Genomic DNA, 15,831 nt, shown 5'->3' on the forward strand with positions numbered 1-15,831 from the left:
GAATTTTGAATAGGCGAAGACCTCTGGAGGGGAGGCTGGCTCAGATTGCTCCTCCGCTGGGTCAGATGGATAACCTGTTGAGGAGCCCGGCGATGTAGGAGATGAGAGTGTGTGTCCCGGAGCCGGGCTGCTGGATCAGGGGTTGGGAATGATATCCTCTTGCAGAGGCGAAGGTGGTCTTCATTGGGGGGAGTCCTCACATAGAACAGGGTGAGACTTGCTGCTTCCCTGATCCTCCACGGAGGAGAGGAACTGAGTCAGAAATTTGGAAATTTGAGAGATCACCTGTAAAGCCAAGGTCCCGCGGCTAGGACAAGGGGATGGGGAATTCCTTGGCGGCATTGTTGCCAGCAGGATGTCAGAGTCAGGTCCTCTGGGGCATAATTCACCTGTTCTGTGGAAGCAGATCTCTTGTGACGTTTTCGGAGGGGCTCCTGTAGACGTCCCGCCACTCTCTTCCATCTGGATACTGACGACAAATCAGAAGAAACACTGCCCGAGGAGCGAGAGGAGCCTGTGGCCTCATAGTCAGATGCCGGCTCATTGTCAGAAAAAACAAGATCAGTTAGATCACGGATGTTGGCTCCTTGCGGTTCCTCAGCCTAGGGCGGTTCCTGGGAGGTCTTTGCCATCGAAAGGGGTAGCTCACAGTCACCAGTAGGTGCCTTTTTCGTCGAGGTGCGCAACGCAGTGTGGGCCTGTGTCAATGTATGTAGCGATGGACCATCCCGCGTCAATCCCGCTGTTTTTCGGCAATGATACTTCGAGAGCCGAATCGCCCCTGCACTTCAATGCATGCATCGACGGAGCTTCACGAGCGTGGTACTTTGCACTGAGTGGAACATTGGCATGGTACGATGCATCGGATGGCTGCGCCGGGGCTTCAGCACCAAACGATGCAGATCACCTTAGTGGATGCATCGGCGCATCCCCCGACGATCTCCGTGCCTGGTTGGTCTAGGGGCACTTTAGGACTGAGGGCTGGCCCACCTGGCCCTTATGTTTGTCAGCAGCCCATTGAAGGAAGCCCTTTTGGACTTCTTGGGGTGATCCAAATGAGGCCCGGGAGAGGAGTGGGTTGATAGGCACTCCGAGCTGGGGGCATAGGATCCAGAGTTGCCCTCACGCACCCGGGCGATCTTGGTGGTGCTGGGCCTGGGGGTACATGCAGCCGCAGTCCTGGCATGCTGCCTGATCGGGTCTGGTCCCAGGAACAAGTAACAATAATTGTGCCCATCAGTGGCCGACATTATTATGCCGCACTGGCAGAATTTGAAGCCAGGTGGTTTCGGCGGCTTGTTTTCATTGGTTTTTCTTTTTTTTTTAGCAACGGTGGTCTCTGAGGAGAGACAGAAAAGCTCCATGCACAGCCTGCAGCGCGGAAAGAACAGACTGAGGAGAAGATGGCGCCACATGGGAGAGGATGTGCAGCTGTACACAGAGCAAAGTTCTGTCAATTTTGTCAAGCTCCATCTAGCCACCCAGATGGACGTCCCCAGACAGCATGGCTAATTCAGCCTGCTTATCTGCAGGAAAACTGTTAAGTATTACAGTAACAAATTAATCCGCTTACTTATGTCCAGAAAACTGAGGCCATTTCCACAATGGTACCGCCAAGGAATGGCTTTCAAATTACCTCATCAGGCAAACTCATTCTCAGGCCGATACAGAATGGTGCGCTCAGCCGAACGGACCGTTTAGCCCCCGTTCTGACGCGCTATTATTACCCCTTATACTGTAAGGGTAATAGCGCGTATAAAATGCACAGCCAACCCCCCCCCCCCCCCCCCCCCCCCCCCCCCCCCGAAACTAATAGCGTTCATCACATGCAAATGTATGTTGATGAGTCTATTAGTTAGTCACCCGCAATACAGAAAGCAAAATGTGCGGCCAAGCAAAGGCAGGCGTTAATTTCAGACAGCACCGGGCAAGTGTACAGAAAAGCAGTATAGTAATATTAAGTCGGAGGCCCCAAAAATTTAAAAAAAAACAAAAAAAACGTATTTAAAAAAAAAAAAAATCTGCACGCGGGTTGGAAAACAGACGCTCAACTTTGCCAGCGTCCGTTTTCCGAACTCGTGGCTGTCAGCAGGTTCGACAACCAACGCCAGTAAAATTAAGCGTCAGCTGTCAGACCCGTTCACAGCTGCTGTTTCCGCCAACAAGGAGGTGCTACAGATGCACTAGTGTCCCTAGCACCTCCTTTTTAGCGCAGGCCCTAATTTAAATAAAGAATTACGCACCCAGGAGAGGTTCCTGGGCGCGCGTCGGGAGAGCGGGCACTCGCCTTGGAGCACCAGCTCTCCCGTGAACTTTATCGAATGGGCCTGTCTGGGAGCAATGAAATTACTCCTAACATCTGGAGACTGCGTGTATAAACTATGCCACAGTACAGGCCCTATCCACACCTAACCTGAAGCCCACAAATTACATGTTAAATCTGGAAGGCATAATTTAATCCAAGCCTCTGTCCTATTCCTTAGAATCCCAAAATAAATATTACCAGAAAGAAAAATACATTTCTCTTTCCTTTAGAAACATTAAATAGTGCATAGACTAGGTGAAATTGTACTAATCATATAAATCGTCATGAGCAAAGTACAAGAAAATGATACAGGAAGAGACAAGGAATAGTTACAAATGTAGAGCAGAGATTTTTCGCACAGCACGATGGAGCAGATTCCAAGAAATGAAATCCCTATGTTCAATTCCAAAATAGGTATGTCATATGATATCTTGATATCATATGATATCTTGCTTGATATCTTGATATCTTGCTTGATATCTCGGCTGCGTTCGACACAGTCAATCACGATGTCCTACTCAATATACTCAGTAATATTGGGATCACTGGCAAGGCCTTTGCCTGGATTCAATCGTATCTACAAAATCGCACCTTCACTGTCCTAATGGACAACAATGAATCTGATCCCATCAGTCTCCCCCAAGGTGTGCCCCAAGGTTCTTCACTCTCCTCTACACTATTTAATATATACATGCTTCCTCTTACCACGCTTCTCACTAACCTACACATCAAGCATTTTATTTATGATGACGATGTGCAACTCATCTTCCCTTTCTCTGACTCTATCCTTACTGCTTTACAAAACTGGGAATCTTGTCTCTCTTCCATCAACCAACTTCTACAGGACATGCACCTAGCTCTTAACTCCAACAAGACTGAGCTATTAATCATATCTAATAGGCATCCTCTACCAGACATCCCACTTGCTTACTCATCCACCATCTTCCCATCGCACACTCGCAATTTAGGAGTTATTATTGATAATCACCTTTCATTTAAACCATTCATCAAAGCCATCATAAAGGATTGCTATTTTAAGCTCCAAACAATAAAGAAACTCAGACCCCTACTACACTTCACTGATTTCCGTACAGTCCTCCAGTCTATTATTTTATCTATGATTGACTATTGTAATGCACTCTTACTTGGCATTCCTGCAACACACATTAAGCCACTACAACTCCTACAAAATGCCGCCGCTCGGATACTAACTAACACAAAGAAAAGAGACCACATCACCCCCACACTTATTGAACTACACTGGCTCCCTATACAGTCACGAATTCTTTATAAAACACTATCTATCATACACAAGAGTCTAGTAAATTCCAATCTCAACTGGCTTAATCCCCCCCTCTTACCCCGGACATCCAAGAGACCTACCAGCCCAGCCCTCCAAGGAGCACTCCATGCCCAATCTATCAAATCTTTTAAACTCTCCTCTACGATAAACAGGGCCTTTTCTCTCGCCGGCCCCACCATATGGAACTCACTGCCCCATGATATTCGATTAGAGACATATACCCCTACTTTCAAAAAGAAACTTAAAACCTGGCTCTTTCAACAAGCCTACTCCATCTCACCCCCTATTACTTAAAACCTCTCTGTGAATTTTTACACTGATTTTTGTTATGAACGCCTTATGCCTGCTGATTTTGTACTGTGCACTATCATGTATATAGTTATAGTTACAGTTCATTGCATCTACCTACTGATGTTTGTTATTTATAAGGGCTCCTCCCAAAAGTTAATTATATTATATTATTCCTAGTTCACTAAGTTATCTGTTATATGTAAGGGCACCGCCCAAAGTTTTTGTTTTATTGTAAACCGATGCGATGTGCGAACGGATATCGGTATAAAAGAGATGTTAAATAAATAAAATAAATATGACAGCAAACTACTGATGACGTCAACATAATTTTCCAAATGGCAGTTTTTGGCATGCTAATGAGAACTGATATAATTAAAATCATCACAACTGCAAACATATTCAGCAGCAAAAATCATTAACTGTAGTCTTTTCTGATAGAGCAGACAAAATTTTATAGCCCATGCTACACACAGCTTCACCCTTCTTCCAGCAGCTCTGCCTGAGTGTACTTTACAGATTCCTTTATTTATACAGTAATGAGGGATGTCAACATTTTAGTTTCAATCAGTAGCCATGCTGTACAGCAGGCTAGGATATGTGAATACCGACAGAGGCAGCCAGATCATTTCACACACGTTACTAAATCAAGGGCAGGCAGCTCAGTTCAGTGAAGAGCATGTGCTTATAAAAACCAGACTTGTCAGTCCACCGCTGGCTGGTTGGTAACATAGAAAGTGTTGTAGTAGGCCGAGGATTTTTTTGGGGTGGCATAGGAAGAGAGGGTAGAACTAGTGGCTCGCTGTCACCCACACAAAAGATTCCATTGCTCGCTTCCTCTCAGGTGATGGAGGAATGGCACTGGACTCCTACACTATAATGCCATGCAAAAGTCTTCACACCCTTCTACATTTTTTCACTTTCTGCTGTCTAAAATATAGACATCCAAAAGCATTAAACTAAAAGGAGTTTGCTTCTCTGAACTACACAACATGCTCTACATGTTCATCGTGAAAGAACAATTATAGAAGCATTGCAAAAGTAATTAAGAATTTAAAAAAAGAACAAAAAGGTCTTGATTGCGTAAGTCTTCACACCCCCTTGTCACAGTAAAATCAAATTAGCTAGTGTTCAAAACAAACTGCCTCAACAAGGCCCATAATAAGTTGAGCCCACCTGTGTCCAGTCACAGTAACTGAGCATCTTCAAATACTCCTGGATAAAGAACCAAGCTTTTTTTGTTGTATGAAGTGAATCTGAAGCAAAGGTTAAAATACGCCGGGTAAAGAGCTTTCAAAACAACTCTGGGCTAACATTATTCAAAGGTACAGATTGGGGAAGGCTATAAGAAAATTTCAATGTGTTTGAATATCCCCTGGGGCACTGTCAGGGTCATCACTGTAAAGCGGAAACAGTTTGGCACCCCCAAATACTGCCACAATCAAGCCGGGGCTCCAAAGTCAGTAGCCGTAGTTTAAGGAAACTGCTGCGGAAGGTCACTGTGAGGCATAAGAAATACAGAGATCTCTGGCTGAGACTGGGGAAAAATATCAGCTGTTTAGCAATTTCCGGATTAGTCCACAAACATGGCCTGCACGGGGTGATGGCAAGAAAGAAGCCCTCCAGAAGAAAAGCCTTAAGATAGTGCCACATAGCATGTGCAAAGAAACACTTAGGTGATACTGCAAATATGTGCGAGGAAACCAAATAAGAACTTTTTTAGATAAGAAAGATCTGGAATTCCTGATATATTCTTTGATACTTTCTCATGTACAATATTGCAATGCCCTGTTATCAGGGCAGTACTATTAGGCTATATAAATGCTTTCAATTAGTGCAAAACCTAGCAAATATGCTGCTGTGTCGGGCAGATAAGAATGATTCGGTCACTCCTTGCTACACTGGATGCCCAAAGCATTCAGAATTAAGTTTAAAATACTTTCTTTAACCTACAGGGCCTTGTATAGTTGTCAGTTGTGGCATTTAACTAATCATTTACTACCATATAATCAAGCCGTTCTTTGCACTCCTCTCAGGAAGATTTACTTATGTATGATTTCATGTCCCACTAGGATAAAATTAGAACTGACCCGCAGTAGAGCCTTCGGCTTTACCGCTCCCACAATGCATCAAGAAAGAAAAACCACCACCTGACATTTCAAACGATTCTTAAAGCTTGGTTGCTTTCCTAGGCCTACAGTGCTGGTCAGGAACAGGAATCTCTCTAGTAAAATTAAAATAAGCCTGGGTTTCGGTTCTACATCTAATTTGCTGTTAGTTGATGTATTTAAGATTTCATGATGCCATTTACTTTGGAATATTCTCTTTTCATAATTTTAACTCTTAAAGCTAACTAAACCCTGGGCGGGACACATCTTTTTACTTGCACCCAGGGACACAGAAAAGAAGAGAGATGGACTCTTTCTGCACGACACTCTTTCACTGCCTCTCAGGCTCTCCTTCACCCCCCACCAGATAGCTTTCATTTCTGAGTCCCAAGACTCCAGCATGGAAATGAACAATCGTTTTTAAACTGGTTCCTTTTTGTAATAAGGCCTTTCCGTCCCTTGTATACAGCACTGATAGCTATCATAGTCTATGCATCCAATAAACACACACAAGAAAGGTGGTTTCCAACTCCTTTTCTGAAGGTTGATTAGATGATTAAAGTATATTTACAGCTTCAATTCAGATTTTAATTAAAGTCAATAAATAATATGACAGCAGAAAGATTTAATAAACTTGTGACTCCACTTCTTTAGCAAAGTCCCTCAACTCTTCTGGAAGTGTTTTTAATAAAAATGAATTCCCTCTTCATTGCACCTTGAGTACTGGGCAATTCTGGTCGCCACATCTCAAAAAAGATATAGTTGCACTGGAGAAGGTACAGAGAAGGGCGACCAAAATGATAAAGGAGATGGAACAGCTCCCCTATGAGGAAAGGCTAAAGAGGTTAGGGCTGCTCAGCTTGGAGAAGAAATGGCTGAAGGGGGATATGATAGAGGTCTATAAAACCATAAGAGGAACAGAACAGATAAATGTGAATTGGTTATTTACTCTTTCAGATAATAGAAAGACTAGGAGGCACTCCATGAAGTTAGCAAGTAGCTCATTTAAAACAAATTGGAGAAAATTATTTTTCACGCAAAGCACAATTAAGCTCTAGAATTCGTTGCCAGAGGATGTGGTTAAGGAAGTGAATGATGCAGAAGTCCATAAATGAGAAATTACTACTTACCGGTATTTGATAATTTCCTTTACTCTAATGAAGACAAGTTAATCCACAACCAGTGGGTAATGCACCTCTACCAGCAGATGAAGATGGAACAAAGCTGATGTCATGGTATATATATCCCTGCTCTGACATGAGTCCGCCAGTATTCTCTACAAAAGCCAACTGTGGACAAACTAACAAGTCTTGAATATAACCATTAACAGACAACCACTCAAGCACTCAGCAACAGGAAACACTGAGCTCAGCCAAAGAGGATAGCATCACTAGGGACTGAAACTGACCCTTACCAGTTATCCCAGGAATGCAGCCACTCAGGACAATAGAACCACAAACCTGCAGCCAAAGACGGGAAGGTGGATTAACCTGTCTTCATTAGAGAAAAGGAAATTATCAGGAAAGTAGTACGGTAATTTCTCATTTCTCAGCAGTGAGACAGGTTAATCCACAACCAATGGGATGTACCCCAGCTTCTCCTGAAAAGTGTGGGAGGCTGCCCGCAGTCCAACTAACACTGCACTTGCAAAGGCTGTGTCCTCCTGGGCCTGTACATCCAGACGGTAATTCCTGGAAAAAGTGAGTAAGGAGGACCATGTCACCACTCAGCAAATTTCGATGGGAGACAACAATCGAAGCTCAGCCCATGACACTGCTTAAGCTCTAGTGGAAAGAGCCCTAACCTGCTTAGGTAACAACTGCTCAGCACCCACATACGCAGCTATGATAATGTAATGCCCGCATATGGCAATCCATGCAAATTGCAAAGCCCTTAGGCTTCTTTGCTACAGGTGCCATGGAAAAAAAAAGGACGTCCAGAGACAGCAAGCTCAACAACAGACGCGCAGAGGCTCGGAGACCAGAAACAGAAGAGGAGAGAGGCATCCCTAAATCTCTCTCTTCTTACTCTCTTTTAAACTTTTTACCTGAGCCTCACCCATCCCGGTCGAATACAGAGTCAGTTTCCAGCAGCAGGGGGAGAGGGCTAATGTCTTCACCATTGTGCTTGGCTTCCTGCACCCACTAACCTCTCATTTGATTCTCTCCAGGCAGCTAAGCTCACGCCAGGGACCAGCTAACGGACCAAGGCAGGGATCACCAGATATCACCTCAGGAGAACTCAACTGAGGGAGGGACCACAAGGTACCACCTCAGGAGAAGCAGTGCGTGATTAATCCTTCTCTTTCTCCTTTTTTTTTCTCTTAAAACAAGTAATCCCCAGTAAGGAGATGCAAATATACCATCTGCTGGAGACTGAGAATATTGGCAGGCTGATGTCAGAGCAGGGCCGTGACATCAGCTTTGCTCCATCACCATCTGCTGGTAGTGGTGCATAACCCACTGGTCGTGGATTAACCTGTCTGAATGCTGAAAAACTGCTATTAATCAAGTTGACTTACAGAATAGTCACTACTATTACTGGCATTAGTAGCATGGGATCTATTTAATGCTTGGGTACTTGTCAGGTACTTGTAACCTGGATTCACCACTGTTGGAAACCGATTGCCGGGCTTGATGGTCCCTTGGTCTGACCCAGTATGGCAACTTATGTTCTTAGTTACTCCAAATACTTCAGATTTATCAGATTGAAGTTAGTTGAATCCTCCTTTAACTTTCACAATTTGTTTTCCCAGATCTTCCCACTGAAGGTGGTCAGAATTTAGTTCCAATGCTCACTCAGGACTTAGTCCCAGTTTTAATACATTTCCTAGACTCTCTTTAAATCCTTTAACTCCTTAGGACAGCGCCTGAACGTCACTTGCCTTCCCTACCCTTTGTATTTCCCCCCTGAGTTAGCAGCAGCAACAAAGTTCTTGTTACCTTTACTTTGTATCCTCTGATTTCCTTCCCTCTTATGCCTTTGGCAGGGATCCTTTCCCTCCAGATGAATTCCTCCAGTCTTCTAGGATCTTTCAGGGTGAAATACACCTCACTCTCAATGGTTTGGTCACTGAGTCCCAGGTACTAAGAGCAATCAGCTCCCAGTGGAACAAAAACAGTCTTTGAACTCAAACAGGGGAAAACTCAAGCCAGAAGCAGGAAGGGTAGAATAAAACTTTGTCTCAAAACAGAGGAGAAAGTGCAAAAAGACAGTTAAAGTTCAAACTCCTCTGCATTAGGTCACAGTCAGGTCTGTCCTCTTAAAGAGAGATAGAGCACTGCAAATCTTCCTTTCCCCAAAAACAAGCAGAATCTGGTCAACGGGAGGCCAACCACCAAAAGGGAAAACTGCTCAGCAAGTTTCCATTAACGTAGGGAAAAATTGATGAAGCGAGAGCTCCTGCCTCCTTGAAAGAGTAACCAAAAGCCACGGCCTGTCTAACAAAAGCTGAAATAAAAATCCATGATCGGGATGATAAATAGCCAGGTGACATCATCTGCCGCTCACATATGGGGGAGTAAATCCCAAACCTCTCTTTGCAATTTCTACATAGAACCTCCCCATTTAAATGGTACATTCCTTTTACGTTCCCTGCAGCCATGTAACTTTTTGTGCATTATTTTATTAAGTTATTGTATTTTATTAGTTAAAACATTCATTTGCATAGACAATTTATGTAAATGTCTCTTACTTACATGATACATTTATATTTTTATATTAAATTGTTTTATTATTTGTAATTCTCTCTTATGTGAACCACTTTGGTGGTATTAATGGAACTGCAGTAAATCAAGTAAAATAATAATTTTATAAAGTAGAGCTTTTGCATCTCAATGCTAAGCGATGTGTGGCGTAAAACAAACACAGCCTATCACCCAGCTAACACCATCAATACAATAAAGCTCGGTGGGGCAGCACTATGTTGTGGGGATGCCTTGCAGACAGAGATGGAGGGAAAGAATGGATGGTGCAAAGGGCAGGCAGATCTGGAGGAAAACTGATTCTAATCTGCCACAGACCTGGGACTAGGGAGAAGGTTCACCTTTTAGCAAGAGAAGGAGCCTAAAGACAAAGCAAAAGCAACAATGGAGTGGCTCAGTAAGAAGAAAGTGAATGCCTCCGAGTGGCCTAGTCAAAGCCCAGACCCGACTACAATTAAAAAAAAAAAAAAAAATATGTGACAAGACTTGAACACTGCAGTCCACAGATGATCCCCAGCCAACCTGAAAGAGCTTGAGCTCTTCTGCAAAGAAGAATAGACAAAAACTGTACTATCCCGCTGTACAAAATTGGTAGACACTTATCTTAAGCAACTCATGGCTGTAATTGCTACAAAAAGGGCTTTCACAAAGTACTGAATCAGGGAGTGTGAAGACTTATGCAGTCAAGACTTTGTGTTTTTATATTCTTAGCTTTGGAATACTTCTAAATTTTACTTTCATGATGAAAGTGTAGAGTTCGCTCTGCAGATCAGTAAAATCAACTCCTCCTTTAAGGCATTTTGATTTGTACATTTTAGACAGCAGAAAGTGAACACTGTGCAAGGCTGTGAAGTCTTTCGCAAGGCACTGTATGTGCATGTCCATCTGCTAGCAGAGTAAACGTTGCCAGGGCTGGAAACTTCCCAACGGCACAGTCACCAAAACTTTCAATACTGCCACTCAGATCCCTCAGTGGGGCAATCCAATAACCTACCAGCATTTCATCAAGATCTGGGTTCGTAAGGACTAGGAGCAGAAGTGCCTTTGGCTAGTGGAGCTCTCTTTCCAGCCATTCAGAAAAAAAGGTCCTAACACTGCCTTGGGTTCCTCTCACTCCTGCTGCTAGGCTGCCACAGGAAATAAGTCAGCAGCACAGGGAATGCGGCTTGAGCCCAGGAGTACTCCATCTTGTACTATCCCTGAGTTACTGGTCTCCAGATTTCTTTACCATGGGGTCAGATGGGGACAAGGCGAAAAGGGAGGAGGAGCTTGGTGGGGGGGACAGGTAAAAGGAGGTATACATGGAAGAGAAACTTAGGAAAGAGATGAAAGAGGGTAGGTTAGAACAAAACGAGAACCACGGAGAAAGGAAGAGTAGCACCATGAGGAAGGATGGAAGGGCTCTAGGAGAAGAGGGATGTGGAGTGTCATTTGTGTCTTTCTGGAAAGAGAGATGCTAAACTCTGGTCCTCAAGTTCTACTCGCAGGGCTGTCTGGCAGGTTTCTCCACGATAAATATTTTATTTGCGATATACTTGCATGCATTTGATTCAAGACCAAGATTTGTTTGTATAATTTGGCTATCCTGAAAATCAGACTTTCTTGTAACACTCAAAAACCAAAGTTCATTATCTCTGCCAGACTCCTAAAACTTAACTGCTGGCGCCTAGGATTTTCTTGTCCTGGATATAGCAGTTGGTAATGAAGCAGGACAGAGGTCCCAAAAGAAGGTGGTCTTGAAAACTCATGAACACCACAATGTCTAGATAATTCTTATGCTGGGTCAATAAAAAGGTAACACAAGGTGCAAAGAATCTATTTAATAAGATAAGAGTGAGGGGACATAAATAAATGTCAAATTGTACAAAATAACAGGGACCTGATAGTCTATTTCACCACAAGCATTAACATTAGTAGAATCCTAGAACACCCTCAATCTAAACCAATATTTAATTTCTGCATCCCTGTTCTCACAGTAAAAAGGCAGAAGCCTCCAATATCATGTCATTGCATTAACTAGTGCGGAAAAGGAATAATAAAGTGCATGGGACTTGTCCGCTTCAACGGAAAATAAATTTCCTTTTGTTTTAATTCTGCCTTAGGCTCAGCATTCCATTCAGTTTACAAGCCCTAGTAATAAACCAGCATACTGTACCGTGGCAGAGAGACAAACAAACCTCAGTGAATGGTTAGAAAGGTTATTCAGTGACGCTCATTTAAAATTAAGTCATAAGACTGCAGGGTAAGATGTAATTTTTTTTCCCCAGTGTAAACTATGATGTAAATCGATTACAACTTTACTGCAGGTTCAAAGTTAGCTAAAAGAATGCATTGTCAGACATAAAATTAAATGAGCTACATTTAACTTTGCACTTGTCAGCAAAAGTATTGATTAATTCTACATGCTCTTACTTGCAAACCAATATTTTCAACACAGGGTATGCTGCAGTGCCGTTATATGATCCGCCTTGTTGTGGTTACACAGCAGCACTTTTAAAAATAAAACTACACATCAATTTCCTTGGCCAGAAAGCGTATGGTTATATCATTCCTGTTACACAATACCACACCAAGGAATCACAGATGTTTCATTTCATGCGACCTTCTAACTAGGCTACGTGGCCTACCACATGCACTCTCATAAGTGAACGCATGCTTTCCAGATTACACTCGGCAAAGCATTGTAAATCTGGGCGCAGAACAGGGCTGGAGGAGTGGACAGCTCTCGGCATGTAGCTGACTTTATAAACCACCGAAAGGAAATCTACGAATGGATCACCATCTGCCTCTCATGCAGTTCAAATGATGATGTGGCAACTTCAGCAACTTGGAAGGAAAAAAATAAAAAAAAAACAGCTGCTGGAGGAGATCCTAGAAAATTTGTCTCCAGAATTGTATCTGTAGGATATGGTTTAGAAATTCCACAGGCTTAGCTGAAGCCTATTCCTGAAATCATTCACCACTGGGTCTGCAAGAGGAAAGGGCAGTTAATTTAACACTTGCATCTCCTCTGCTGCAACACTCAAGCTAGATTCACCATGGGAAAGTTATTTTTTTCCCCTACCAAACCAGACTAATGTTTGGGATGGTTTACTATTCAACTCAAACTAAAGGAGCGTCCTCCTCCAAAGTCCCTGTTAACTTCCTGACAGATATTTTAAGGCGGCTTACTTTCTCATTAGAACCGAAGAATATGGCACAGGTCACTTCATGTGGCTTTCTTGGACAGTAAAACGTTTGGAAGGTGAAACTTGCCAGCATTATGAAAGCCCGTAAATTCCAAATACAAAGATGTTTTAAAACATTGAATTTTTTTTTAGCAAAACTAGCAGATGGTTGTTTTTTATTTTTTGGACGTGGCATGCCATGCAGCACAATTGGTGAGCCAGTGAGATTCCCAAGACAGAAAGGAGGACTTCACTTTGTATTCCAAAAGTTTAAAAATCTGCAGGTGGCTAGGAGCACAAACGTTAGAGATGGTGTGCCGTCACCAGAAACAAGGAACTAGGAATCCCGGCAGAGAAGGAACATCACTTGATCTGCTCATTATCAACTGACCCAGATCTAGCACAGATCACCATTTTGCAGGTCTGCATTAGCACTAGTTAGTTTTCAATAGAACCGATGTAATAAAGTGCAACATTTCTAATGCATCTGCTAGCGCAGGCTTAGTACATTTTCATTAGCACACTTAACTATTGTATACTATGCATATTATTAGCTTGTTACATTGATACTAAAGCAATTTTTTGAACAGCATTTTTTTTTTTAAAAGGCTGCTAGTTTTCAGCACACATTTCTTAATGCTAATCTTACTACATCAACCTCAGTGGGCCTGATGAACTAAAGGAAAATTATGTTCTTACCTGATAATTTTCGTTCCTGTAGTACCAAGGATCAGTCCAGACTGCTGGGTTATGCCTCCCCTCCAGCAGATGGAGTCAGAGAGAAAACTGAAAGCACCCCCTAGATATACTGGTGTGCCACCTGCCATCCTTCAGTATAAAGTATAACAAAGCAGAAGAAAGCCAAACCAATCCTCCGCCAACTTAGCCACGAATAAACCATGGCAACTGTCTAGATCAAATAGTTAAACTCTCACATGCCAAAAACTGGCGAACATTAACAGAACTTCAAAAAAAGCACCACCCTCTAAAATCAAAGAAAAGGGATAGGTACCTACCGTGCTGAAATATTGAAAAAGAACTGGCTAGTGGAGCAGACTCTCTGGATAGACAATAACGGGCGGGCGTCTGGACTGATCCTTGGTACTACAGGAACGAAAATTATCAGGTAAGAACATAATTTTCCTTTCCCTGTACGTACCAGGATCAGTCCAGACTGCTGGGATGTACCCAAGCCCCCTTAATTGGGGTGGGACCCAGAGAGTCCCGCTCGAATGACACTGCTGCCAAAGGAATCAGCTGATGTGCCGCCAACATCAAGCCGATAATGACGAGCGAAGGTATGCAATGATTTCCACGTGGCTGCTCTGCAAATCTCCTGGCTAGAAACCAAACGACTTTCTGCCCAGGAAGTCGCCTGAGAACGCAAAGAGTGCGCCTTGAGCCCCTCAGGAACAGACTTACCACAGCCAATATATGTGGATGCGACCTTCTGAATGCATTAGTTACCTCCAAATACCGCATGAGCACTCGCCGCACATCTAGACGCCTCAAATCGGAACCGTGCGAAGACTTTAGGTCCGACTCTGAGAACGAAGGTAATTCTACGGTCTGATTAAGGTGAAAAGCCGACACCACCTTTGGTAAGAACGACGGGACCGTACGTAGCGACACGCCGGCACTGGAAATCCGTAAAAACGGATCCCTGCACGAAAGTGCCTGGAGTTCCGACACCAGACGGGCTGACGCAATTGCCACTAGGAACACGGTTTTGAGCGTGAGATCCTTTAGCGATGCCCTCCTGAGGGGCTCAAAGGGGGCCTTGACGAGACCTTTGAGCACCAAATTCAAACTCCAGGAAGGACAAGGGGGTCGAAATGGTGGACGCAAGTTCCGAACGCCCCGCAAAAAACGAGCAACATCTGGGTGGACAGCGAGCGAGTACCCGTCCACCTTGCCCCTCAAACAGCCCAGGGCCGCCACCTGAACCCTTAGAGAACTGTAAGCTAACCCCTTTTTTTAAACCCGTCTGCAAGAACGTAAGGATATCCCCTACCGAGGCCCTTCGCGGCGGGATTTTTGATGCAGAGCACCAGGAGTCAAACACCTTCCACACTCTGGCGTAGGCTAGCGTAGTGGAGGGTCTTCGCGCCCGAAGGAGCGTGGAAATGACCGGTTCTGAGTATCCTTTCCTCCTCAACTGCCGCCTCTCATAAGCCAAGCCGCCAGACAGAAGCGGTCCGCCTGATCGAAAAATACGGGTCCCTGCCGAAGCAGGTGGTGAAGATGACCCAATCTGAGAGGACCGTCCTGTGCCAGGTTGACGAGATCCGCAAACCACGGTCTCCTTGGCCACTCCGGAGCCACTAGAATCACTGGGCCTCAATGGGATTCTATGCGTCTTAACACCTTTCCTATTAGGGGCCACGGGGGAAACACATAGATGAGGATGTGCCGAGGCCATGGAAGCACCAGGGCATCCACCCCTTCCGACCCGTGCTCTCGCCGTCGACTGAAGAAACGCGCCGCCTGCGCATTCTGCCGAGTCGCCATCAGGTCCAGATGCGGAGTTCCCCATCGTCAGGTGATGAGGCCCATCGCCTCGGCTGAGAGCTCCCACTCTCCGGGATCCAAGTATTGACGACTGAGATAATCCGCTTGTACGTTGTCGACGCCCGCTACGTGGGTAGCCGCTATGCGGGATAGGTGACGCTCCGCCCAGGCCATCAACAGCGATGCTTCGTCCGCCACCAGCCGACTTCTTGTGCCGCCCTGACGATTGATATACGCTACCGTGGTTGCGTTGTCCGATAGAACTCGCACCGCCCGACCTCGAACCAACGGAAGAAGGTGGCGTAAGGCGAGACGTACCGCTCTGGTCTCCAGACGGTTGATGGACCAAGCTGCCTGAAGAGGGGTCCACAGGCCTTGCACTGCGCTGGACTGACAGACTGCTCCCCAGCCTGTCAAACTGGCATCCGTCGTCACTACGATCCAC

At 44.6% G+C, this 15,831-nt stretch overlaps 1 protein-coding gene across 1 annotated transcript in view; it reads right to left on the reverse strand.

Annotated features, from left to right (window-relative positions):
• SRFBP1 (serum response factor binding protein 1) overlaps positions 1 to 15,831 on the reverse strand; it is a 173,077-nt gene that overhangs the window by 138,773 nt on the left and 18,473 nt on the right. The window lies entirely within an intron of this gene.

Source organism: Rhinatrema bivittatum, chromosome 1, assembly GCF_901001135.1.
Source record: "Rhinatrema bivittatum chromosome 1, aRhiBiv1.1, whole genome shotgun sequence".
In the NCBI taxonomy this organism is placed as follows: domain Eukaryota; kingdom Metazoa; phylum Chordata; class Amphibia; order Gymnophiona; family Rhinatrematidae; genus Rhinatrema; species Rhinatrema bivittatum.